At 27.0% G+C, this 10,517-nt stretch overlaps 1 protein-coding gene across 2 annotated transcripts in view; it reads left to right on the top strand.

Annotated features, from left to right (window-relative positions):
* The first annotated feature begins 268 nt into the window (after positions 1-268).
* The window catches only part of LOC122269323 (muscarinic Acetylcholine Receptor, A-type), a 219,859-nt gene continuing 209,610 nt past the window's right edge, over positions 269-10,517 (top strand). The window contains exon 1 of one of the 2 annotated variants that reach the window (XM_071188208.1): positions 269-503. The gene's annotated coding sequence lies outside the window, so the exon portion shown is untranslated. The remainder of the gene's footprint in view (positions 504-10,517) is intronic. The other variant, XM_071188207.1, reaches the window with a different exon arrangement.

The raw sequence follows: 10,517 nt of genomic DNA, 5'->3' as shown, positions 1-10,517 counted from the left end.
GAGAAAATGCATTACGTTTTTATGCACTTAATCATTTCTCCTGATTTCTATATGATATAGATTGCAAAAAACATTCCAAAAAAACTGAATATTACTCAGTGACGACTATGACTAGACATTATTTTTTTTTGTTCTTGACGCATCTTAATGCCCAGAACTAGAAAATATATTATTTGATTACAGGTGTGCACAAATGACAGCTATTTTATGCAATTGTGCGTACGATAGAAGGCGCTCGCATCTGGAAAATGCTCCAGATGAAGCGCAAGAGCAGGGATTGAGAGAGGCTGGAAAGCGGTCGTTGCGTGTGGCTGCCTTCTCTTCGCATCTCCGATCTTCAGCATCTCGTGCTTTCTTCAAGCATGCTGGTCGATCTCTGATAACTTTTATTCGAATGCTTTAAAAATCTGTATTTTTGAAACTTAGGTAGAGTTGAGAAATTTTCTAAGAAGAATTTTCTATCGGCATATATAGTCTTTTCTGCTAAAAAGAAGAAACTTCAGGTAATTTCCTAAAATTTTAATCAAATTATTATTTTTTTTCAATTTTAAAAAGATATTATTGTTTAACATTTTTGATAGTATGCCATGTGCATAGTTAAAGGAAGCTATACATAATTTTTCTCTACAGAATTAACTAAAATATTTACACTTTTAAGACATTTTTTCGTGAATCACAAAAAGTTTAAATTTTTTAAAGTTATTCCTGTTTTTCCTGATCCATTGCAAAAACATGAAATTTATTCAAAACATTATTTGCTGTCAATTAAAAAAAAATATTTTGACATTTGTGTAGTGAAATTGTTTTCTTTTTAATTACTAAAAATTGAGTAAAAAAAGAAACACGAATAGTATCATTTAAACTTTTCAGTATTATCAAGATATTCCTTGATTCTTAAGACTTTGATACTTTGATCCTTGATACTTCATTCGCTTCAAAAATTTACAAATCAGAAATAACACTCGAAATGTTTCAAGCTCTCAAAAATAGGCGCTCATATTCAAGACTTGTAAGACGTAAGAGATGTCGACTGTTATTTCCAATTTGTATACTTTTGAAATGATAGCAGTTTTTAATACGGTAATATCTTGCTGCTTCATTTTCTTGGAATTATTTATTTAATCAATATATTCTGTTTTAGATTTGAGGAAAACAATACAAAAATAGTTTATCAGATTTATGAACTATAATATTGGCAAAACCTAAATATATCCATTAAGGTTAAGCTTAATTATTATAGAACAGAAATATTTTTCCTATTTAATACGTAGGAACTAATATTTGCCAAATATAATCATAGAGGGGGCTAAGTTGCTTCTATTTGTTAAATATAATAAATATATGTTTAAAACAAATACCATAAATAGAATAAATTTTATAGTATATTAATATAACTCTTTTTTACATTTCTCAAAGTTATTTAAATACTTTCTTCGAAGAGTTATTAATATTTATCAATAATAACTCTTCGTATTTATATATTTATTATTATTAATTATTAATTACTCTAGTAATTATATATTTGCTATTTTATTGTTGTTATAAATGTTTACATAAAAAACCACTACCTCACATAAAATAATTAAGACAATAATTGTTTTGTTTACTCAAAATTTGAGACATTAAACTTATTTTTTTAGTAAGTGTCGCGATGCAAGAGATACTTTCCTAAAAGTGTGATATTTGTTTTCGTTGCCTTTACGCAGTTATTTGTCTAATAAAAATATTTATTTCTAAAAACTCTATTAAAGCCTTTTAATTACACTTTTTAAAAACATCACGCTTATAACATCAGAAATATTGTGCCAAACAGTGCAAATCCACTGTGAAAAATATTACTTCTGCCCCCTGTCTCTGGCAAAGGAAAATAAAGTTTCTATAAGCTTGTTATATTTTTTCAATTCAGAAAATTCCTGTCCTTAAGTGTGCTTCTATCTAATGTCCTAATTAACGAATATTACTGAACTGACCACTAGCGGGCCCCATGTAAAGTAATGTAGGAATGACTAGTTCGTACGACTCTTCATCATTCAGCTACATTGAAAATATGATAAATTTTCATACTTAAAGTTTAACATTAAGAAAAGTAACTCGCTTTTACATCTAAATCAACGAAAGGTTAAAAATATCTTTATCTTTAAGCTTAGATGATCAGTGTACATTTTATAATAGTATTTCCTAAGTGTTAATTAAAAAATAAATTAACAAAATGTTGATATCAACTAAACTAGATTTTGGCAAAGCACTACTTTTCAAGATTTCGGTCCAGCTATATTGTCCCTCGGTTATACTGTAATGTTTTAAATATTTTTTCCGAGACCAATTTAAAATAAAATTAATTCCTCCACATATGCGTAAAAAGGGATGCCAAATTGTGCTTTATGATTTTGAATAGCTATGTTATACAGGCTAACTTTTTTAATACTACCAATTTAAAAGAAAAATGCGTTGAACTTCATTAAAAACGGACTGGCCTCCCGGAATAAAATTTACAAAAATAAATTTGCTATCAGTTTTTTAGTTTCCCCGAGACACTGAACAGATTATATATGAACAAAATTTTATTAACTCGAATATAACACTTACCGAAAAACACTGTTAAATTTAATCAAGCAGAGCTGCTTATGCCCAAGAAAAGAGAAAAAGCTGGTAATAAACCAATTCTATAACTAGCTTGCTTTCGGGAGAAATAAAGAACATTGCATACCTGCCAACTCTTCCGGATTTTCCGGAAGATTTTATTTTCATATTTAAAGTGGTAGCAATACTCAGGTTAATCCAATTAATTTTTTGAATTATAATGATAATTATAAATGAGTCTGACCACCACTACATATAAATAATTACAATAAATACATAAAATCATAATAATCATTGCACAGGCGAATTTCAACGGAATCAAAATATAAATATATTTTTGAGTCAGATTGTTTTTCGTTTATTGTTTTACAACCACTCTGAAAATCCATTCTCGGAAAGAGTGAAAGTTGGCAGGTATGACATTGGCTATCAAGACTAATTAACACGTTCACGACGGATGTTGCGCCTGAAAGCGGGACGGAAAAGAGAAAATACAGGTAGAAGAACTATTTCAATATTAGATAATATTCTGGAGGAGTTAATCAATTCTCAACAATTAAAATTCACTGTAAGGAAATTTACCACGGCGAAGAAGCAATTCAATAAAAAAAATTGCATCCGTTAAAAGCAATTGGTAGCTATGGATTTTTATTATTCCCGGAAAAAAACTAGAAAATAAAATTTATTTGTTACCAGTTTTTACTCCGGTGCGCCGCCCGATGAGACAATCTAGCGTGACCCACCGGTGGGTCACCCCGGCGTGAACGTGTTAAATGTTAAAATGTATATATTAGGTTGTTTCCTTCACAAAATAGCTGTTATTAAGTATTGATATTCAGAGACAATTTTTTCTCTGTAAAAACAAGCTGGAAATAAAATAGCTTTTTTGCTACCAGTTCTTTCAAATTTTCTGGGGTACAAACAGCCCTGAATCAAGTGAAATATTGAATGATTTGTTATCATACTCATCATATTTGAAAAGAGGATCTAATTATAAATAACATTTAGATATTTACGACATTCTTAAAAAATATTATTTTAGTGACAAAAAAAAGCTGATTATTACATTATTTTGAACTACCTATTTAATAAAATTTAAATAGGTAATAACTCCATGTGGTTTGTAAATTTTTTATCTGTTCCCTTATCCAGTATAAATCTCTATCTTTAAAAATCTACTTATCTACAGTTCTATAAGAGAATACTATATACACATACATTGAATTCACCAAATAAGTTAAAAAATACTAAGAAAGCAAAAAAAAATTATATTTTAAACGGAAGAAAAAATATATTATAAATAGAAAAAGCTTTAAAAATATTTAAAAAATGTAAAAATATTTAATAATTAAATAGAAATTAAAAAGCTGCAAAACGAAAGTCTTTAAACAGATATTTTCGTTCATTTCTTCTCCTTATTTTGTCTCCAATTTTGAATTTGTTTTTTTTTTTTTAGAAATTTTTGATTTTTTAAATTTTTTTAAAGTATTTTTAAAAACATTTTTCAAAACGTATTAACAATTTTTTTTCTTGTCTGCAATTTTTCCCTGTTTTCCTTGTATTCCTAATTTTTTTTCTTTGTTTTGTACATTATGAATATATTATCGTAAAACTGATATTATGCGCAACTTTCAACAACTGCGTAAATTCCAAAGTTTTAAAACATATTTTCCTAAAGGTAGGTGAGGTAGTGAATTAAAATATTAATAAAGTAGAATTAAGAGAATTTTGACTTACAAATATCTTTTAAAAAGGTATATAAAAATTCAGATACACATATTGGCGGTAATACACAAACAACAGAGCTAATACTTATCAGAGAAAGAATAAAAACCGTCAATTAGAACTATCTTTTATTTCTCCAGTCAGAAATCAATTATTTGTGATTATGGTAACGTAGGAATTATACTTATTGTAACAAATGTACATTTTTAACATACATTTTACATATTAGTAAGTAGTTGTATTTTTGGTGAATATATTTTTACTGGCGGAAAAAGGGAATGGGGTGGTATTTAACGGAAATAAGTATAAGCATTAGAATATATTAAGCTTTATCATTACTTAAAATCAACCTTGTAAATAGTATTAACTCAAAACTTCATTTAACCCTCTCGGGACTTTCGAGTCATAAATGTATTCGTAAGGAATCAGTATCAGGATGGAAAAAAATAAAAAGCGGTAGCTTAAGTTTTGGGCATAGCTGATTTGCCAGATATATTTTTGCTTTCACTTTAAATCTAACAAATCCAATAAACGAGTGATAAAAGTGTAGTTATAAAATTTTTTATTCGAACTAAATAGTGTTGAATTAAATAAAGCAAACTATCATTACCCCACCCACAAATAAACTGCTAAAGAACTACATTGGTTACCAGTTTTATCTTTTTACCCTGATTGATACGGTTTCATGTTGGTATGTATTTGTGACAGTCGGCGTGAAAGGGTTAACGGATAAAAGTTGAAGCGTTAGAATATATTATGTTTTATATATTTGAAATCAACCTTGCAAATATTATTAAGTCAGAACTTTATTTTCAAGCAAAGAAGTAGTTTTACTTTGATTTTATCTGTTTTCTTTGCAAGTAACAATAGATTAAATAATGACTTGTCCACGATATAGCCATGATATGGGGCTAACGTAAACAAAAACAACTTTAACACAAAAATATTGATAAAAAAGTATCCATCCAAATTAATTTACGCATCCAAAATTAAGGCAAATGTTCAATTTTCAACAAATTGCTGCACATGTTCAAAATAATAAAACGTACACTTTTATATTTATTTATAGGCCATCGCAATTAAATCACATTAAATTTAAACTACAGAGAATGTATAGGATACGCAAATATCCTCCAATTTATGGGATAAATATATAAATTTTTAGGAGCAAAGCAATTTAGACTTTCAAAACATTTTATACATACTTAACAAGTTAACAAAATTTGAAATCAGAAATTAAAATGCATTTTAAGATGTCTCATATTTATACATCATTATACGGATAAATCAGTAGTAAATTCTTTCTTACTTAGCATTAATTAATATTTGAATCCATCTCGAGACATATTCTGCAAGTGACTTGGGAGTGTCGACTCTTACAAATAAACTATGAGGTTGATATCAGAGTATGAAAGAGAACACTTAAATCATTTATTCCACTACCATTTCTGGCATTTATTGAAGTGTGAGGACTAGCATTATCATGTTGTTTCAGAAGGTCTTCAGGATAAAGTGTTTCAGTCATGGGAAGGCAATTCTGCTAATTGTTTCAGAACTTCAATGATTATTTTGTCGTGCTAAGCACGATATTCAACAGTTATCATCAATGAGAAAATCGAGAGGTCATTCAGATCTTGGTCTTCTCTAAGCCCTTTGTTATTTTCAGATGGTCATACAATAAATTGTTGCTCTGTTCTTTCCAGTCATTTATCTCAGTTTATGGACGTCATGAGTACCAACAATTATCAAAGTTTCAAGTTTCTTTCATTTCCTGGCCTGGATAAAATACTTCACTCACTCAAATGAATTTTTGAAAATGAAATCTATATTTAAGCAAAATATGCTGAGTTGAGTTGTATCGAGTAATTATGTTCAGTAGTAGTTCAGATCCTTCATAATAGGTTTTATACAAAATAATATTGTATATGTATATATATATATATATATAATAAATAAATAAATACAAGAAAACACTAAGAAAGTTAAGAAAAACAATAAGTAACATTTATTGCGCTTAAGCTGCAAGTAAACAGCACTCATTAGATAAGTTCAAAATGAAGAATAAAACAAAGAAAAATTATAGACATATGAAAAAAAGGGGGTNAATTATTAAAATTTCAATCTAGCATACAATTTCTTTTTTATAAAAAAAACACATTAAATAATAGGTCAGTAGAAATCAAAATTGGACAATTAACTAAAATAGACCCTCACCAATTTCATGATCTGCTAGTTTTTTAAATTAGTTAGAAGAATATGCTGATTGATAGAGTTAACTTCACAAGCTTCTCTAACTTTATTTTCAGCTACTTGTTAAAGATACATTGTGCTTCATACAATCAAAAGTATAAATAGAAATGAAATGCTTGAAGTTAACATTTTAATTCATAGTGATTGGCACTTAGTTCCTGAAAACTAAGAAAATGATCAGAACAAAAATTATTCAGAGGAAAACCTTTTTTTCTCACTGCATGCATATATATTTGTATACAATTATGTGTGTGTGCATATATATAAATATATATATATATTATAGCTTCAATAATAGCTTTCCATCTCACTCTATTTGTGGCCAGATATTTTGCCTCCCTCCATGTTTCTCTTATTGTTTTCAATTCGTTTTCCTGTTTGTTTCAATTCATCGTGCACCCTGAGGGTTCAAGACAAAATCTTGTTTTTCTTTAAATTTTTCAGGTTTGAATAGAACATTAGAAATCCATTTCCATTGACCAACCCATTTCTACTGAGCTGCGTCAGCGGTTGCAGTAACTACTATCTTGTAGCATCGAAGTGAACTTTAATAATGGAACACTTGGGATACCAATGTTTTCTCTTTTATGAAAATCCTGTAAAAACGAAACTAGATAGAATTGATGCAAATAGAAAGGAGTTTATTGTAATTCAATTGAACTAATTTAATAGGCGCTGATTGCTAGTTTAAAATGATGTATATTAACCCCTTAAATCCACGATTTATTTTTCTCCAAAAATTTGTGAAAAATAAAAGCATGAAAAAACTGGTGTGGCCAACTTAGGGTAAAGACATAGCTGAAAATTATTATGGATTCTCCATATCATTTAATTTTTATATTTATAGTAATAATTAAATAATGAATTTCTTTTTAATTATTGCATATTTCAATTTAAATTAAAATAATTTGGATCACCACTACACCGAGGATAAAAAATACTGAAAAATACCAGAATATGGTAAAAATTACCACTACAACAGAAATCTCGGTAGTTTTTACTGAAATGCTGTGGTAATAATTTCGGTAAAATCAACAATAAAATATTGTTTTATAATAAATGATTAAGTTTGATAAATGTGGTAAAATTTGGTAATTTCATTATACCTTTAGGGCACGACATGAAACCATTTAATTGATTAAATTTATGTAATTGTACTTTTTTCTAAATGTTTGGTTGGTAAGAACTATAATTTTAAAAACCAGATTTTCCAATAAACCGTTACCAATTGAACGAAAAAATTATCAAATAAATGGTATGCCTAATTTTCGTTTTCTTCTACAGAATTATGTTTTTTTTCTACCATTGCCATACAGTACTGTAATTCTACCGGAATGTTTTTTTTCTCCATGTGTATAAAAATATATGCTAGTAATTTAAATGAAAGTCTATTTTAGTCCTAGCAAATTAAAATAAAATCAACTAATTTATTTTTTTTATCAATTGCATTTATTTTTATCAAATTATTTTTTTATTAATTGTATTTAAATTTTTTTACTACCACTTCGAACATTCATCCTTGAAACGAGAAAAAGTTGGCAGGAAATAGCACATACAAGCATTAAGGAAATCAACTCAGCTTTGATTAAATATTAGTCACTCAAACTTGAGCAGTTGTAAGATCACAGCGCCCTCTAAATGCTAAAAAATGGAAGTCAATTTATATTTAAAGAAAATACAAGTATTAGGATTCACTCTGCTTCTCACAGCGAAGTCGCCATCTTTTGAATTTTTCATTGAATAGTCTTGGAATACTCCGAGTTTACTTCCCATCTAATATAATTATAATTATTAATTTTAAAATTAATTCTAGTTATGAAACTAAATATATTTTAATCAATTCAAATAGTTCAGCAATAAGAGTGATAAATATGATAAAATGATTTTAACCATCATATGAATGGAATTGGTTCAAGTAAGTAAAAGTGCTTTGCTGATAATATGGTGACTTTCACCCGTTAAGAATTAATGGAATTACTTAAATTATTAATCTGGTCTGGTAGTAAATATCGTGTTTGATCAAGAAATTAATGAAAAATGTTTTGATAATCCTACCACTTTCTATTTATCAAGCTGAATCTCCTGATTTCTTTTTTCAATCCACTCTTGCACACGAGAGAAAAAACAGTGAGCAAATAACTCAATTTTAACGGAAGATTCGGTTTATCTGAGCAAATGACTTATAATAAACTTAATTTGAGTTAAATTTCATATGTATATTTTTAAAGATTAAGCAGAAACTACAATGAGAAAAAAGAAGTACTGTCAGAACTACCAAATTGTGATAAGGTTTATCGTGTTTCTGGCTATACGGGAACCCCAAAAGTTCGGTAGTTTTTATCGAAGCTCTTATATAGGTAATTATTTTGACAAAATTAACAAAAAATATTGTTTTTTAATATGTGACAAAAATTGGTAAATGTGGTAAAAGTAGGTAATTTTATCATGATTTCTTAGATCATGGCATAAAAACAATTTATTCGGTTTATTAACATTTCAGTTTTGTATTCAGTATATGTGTTTATAAGAACTATAGTTTTGAAAACCAGAATTTCCTGTAAACTATTATCAGATGAACCGTTAAAGTACCAAATGAATGGTTTAAATAATATATATTTTGGATTTATTAGCCAAAAATATCGGGTTTTTTAACCAGAAGTGTCATAACCATACATTACGGTAATTTTACCAGAAGATTTTCCAGTGGATCTAAATAAACTTTAAATTAAACTAAATAAAATCTGATTTTTATACTAAATTAAAAACAATGTACGAAAGATTGTAATAAAAAATATTATTTAATTATTATTTAACCTGATACACTTATTATTTAATTACTTAATTAATGACTTGATTTAATTACTTAAATTAAATTAGCATGATTTTAAAATTTTACCTGGTGAAGGCGAAAAGTAAAAATACATTTTCAAAACCGTTCTTAATTTCATGAAACATCAAATTTACTTTTTTAATCGTGTAATTTTCATGCAACAAAATTAAATGTTAAGATTGAAAAATAAGCTTTTTAAACAAGTTTTATTATACATATTCATTTTTTATTTTAAATAAAGACAAATAATCATCTAAATATCCTACTAACCTTAGCATTAAGCAGTACAAAACAAATATTATATTCTACAGAATAAACACAGAAATATCCACTTATCACTAACTATCGTATGAAACAAACTAATTAGCATAAATTTAACAGATCTCGTTATGATATTGAAAATCAGGATCTGAATAACAACTACATCTTGTTAAACTAAAATATAACTTTAACCAAATATAATTGACTATAACTGTGAATTGAATTTGTAAATAAATCAAGCTATCACAAATAGTAGGTCATAACTGTTACTCCTAATGTAGAATAATATATATAAGTCGAGATTTACCAGAGCTGCTGCTTGTTAATGATGTGTAGACATATAACACTGTTTAATGTATATTTAAATGTACATCTCATAGCATATCTCTTTGGAGGTACACAACTGTCTAATTTTTAAGAGTTTCTTTTATTTATTTTTAAGAACAATTCTATAACAAGTCCACTGAAGAATAAAGAAAATTAATTTATATAGTAAGAAAAATACAACACACTTAATTTACGCTCATTAGAATAATAAACTTTTAAATTATTTTTAACTTTTATCATTAACCTTTCACATTTTTTCTTAAATATTTTATTTTAATAATATTTTTTTTCTTCTTCTCTTTTCATTAATCTTTAATCTTTAATTTTTTCCATGTTTTCTCTATGTTTTTAATAAGCTTAATATTAAAAGTAGCATATGTTTGAAAACATGAAAATTAAAGTATAGGTCATTTTAATATTTTTATCAAACATAGTTCTTTTTTAGCAACAAATAAAATACCAATAGCTGAAAAATGCTAAAAATTATCTAAAGAATGGATAATGTAGTTCAAATAATTTATATATACATATATATATATATATA

Source organism: Parasteatoda tepidariorum, chromosome X2, assembly GCF_043381705.1.
Source record: "Parasteatoda tepidariorum isolate YZ-2023 chromosome X2, CAS_Ptep_4.0, whole genome shotgun sequence".
In the NCBI taxonomy this organism is placed as follows: domain Eukaryota; kingdom Metazoa; phylum Arthropoda; class Arachnida; order Araneae; family Theridiidae; genus Parasteatoda; species Parasteatoda tepidariorum.
Note: the sequence above shows the minus strand (reverse complement) of the source record. Positions and strands in the feature narration are given on the sequence as shown.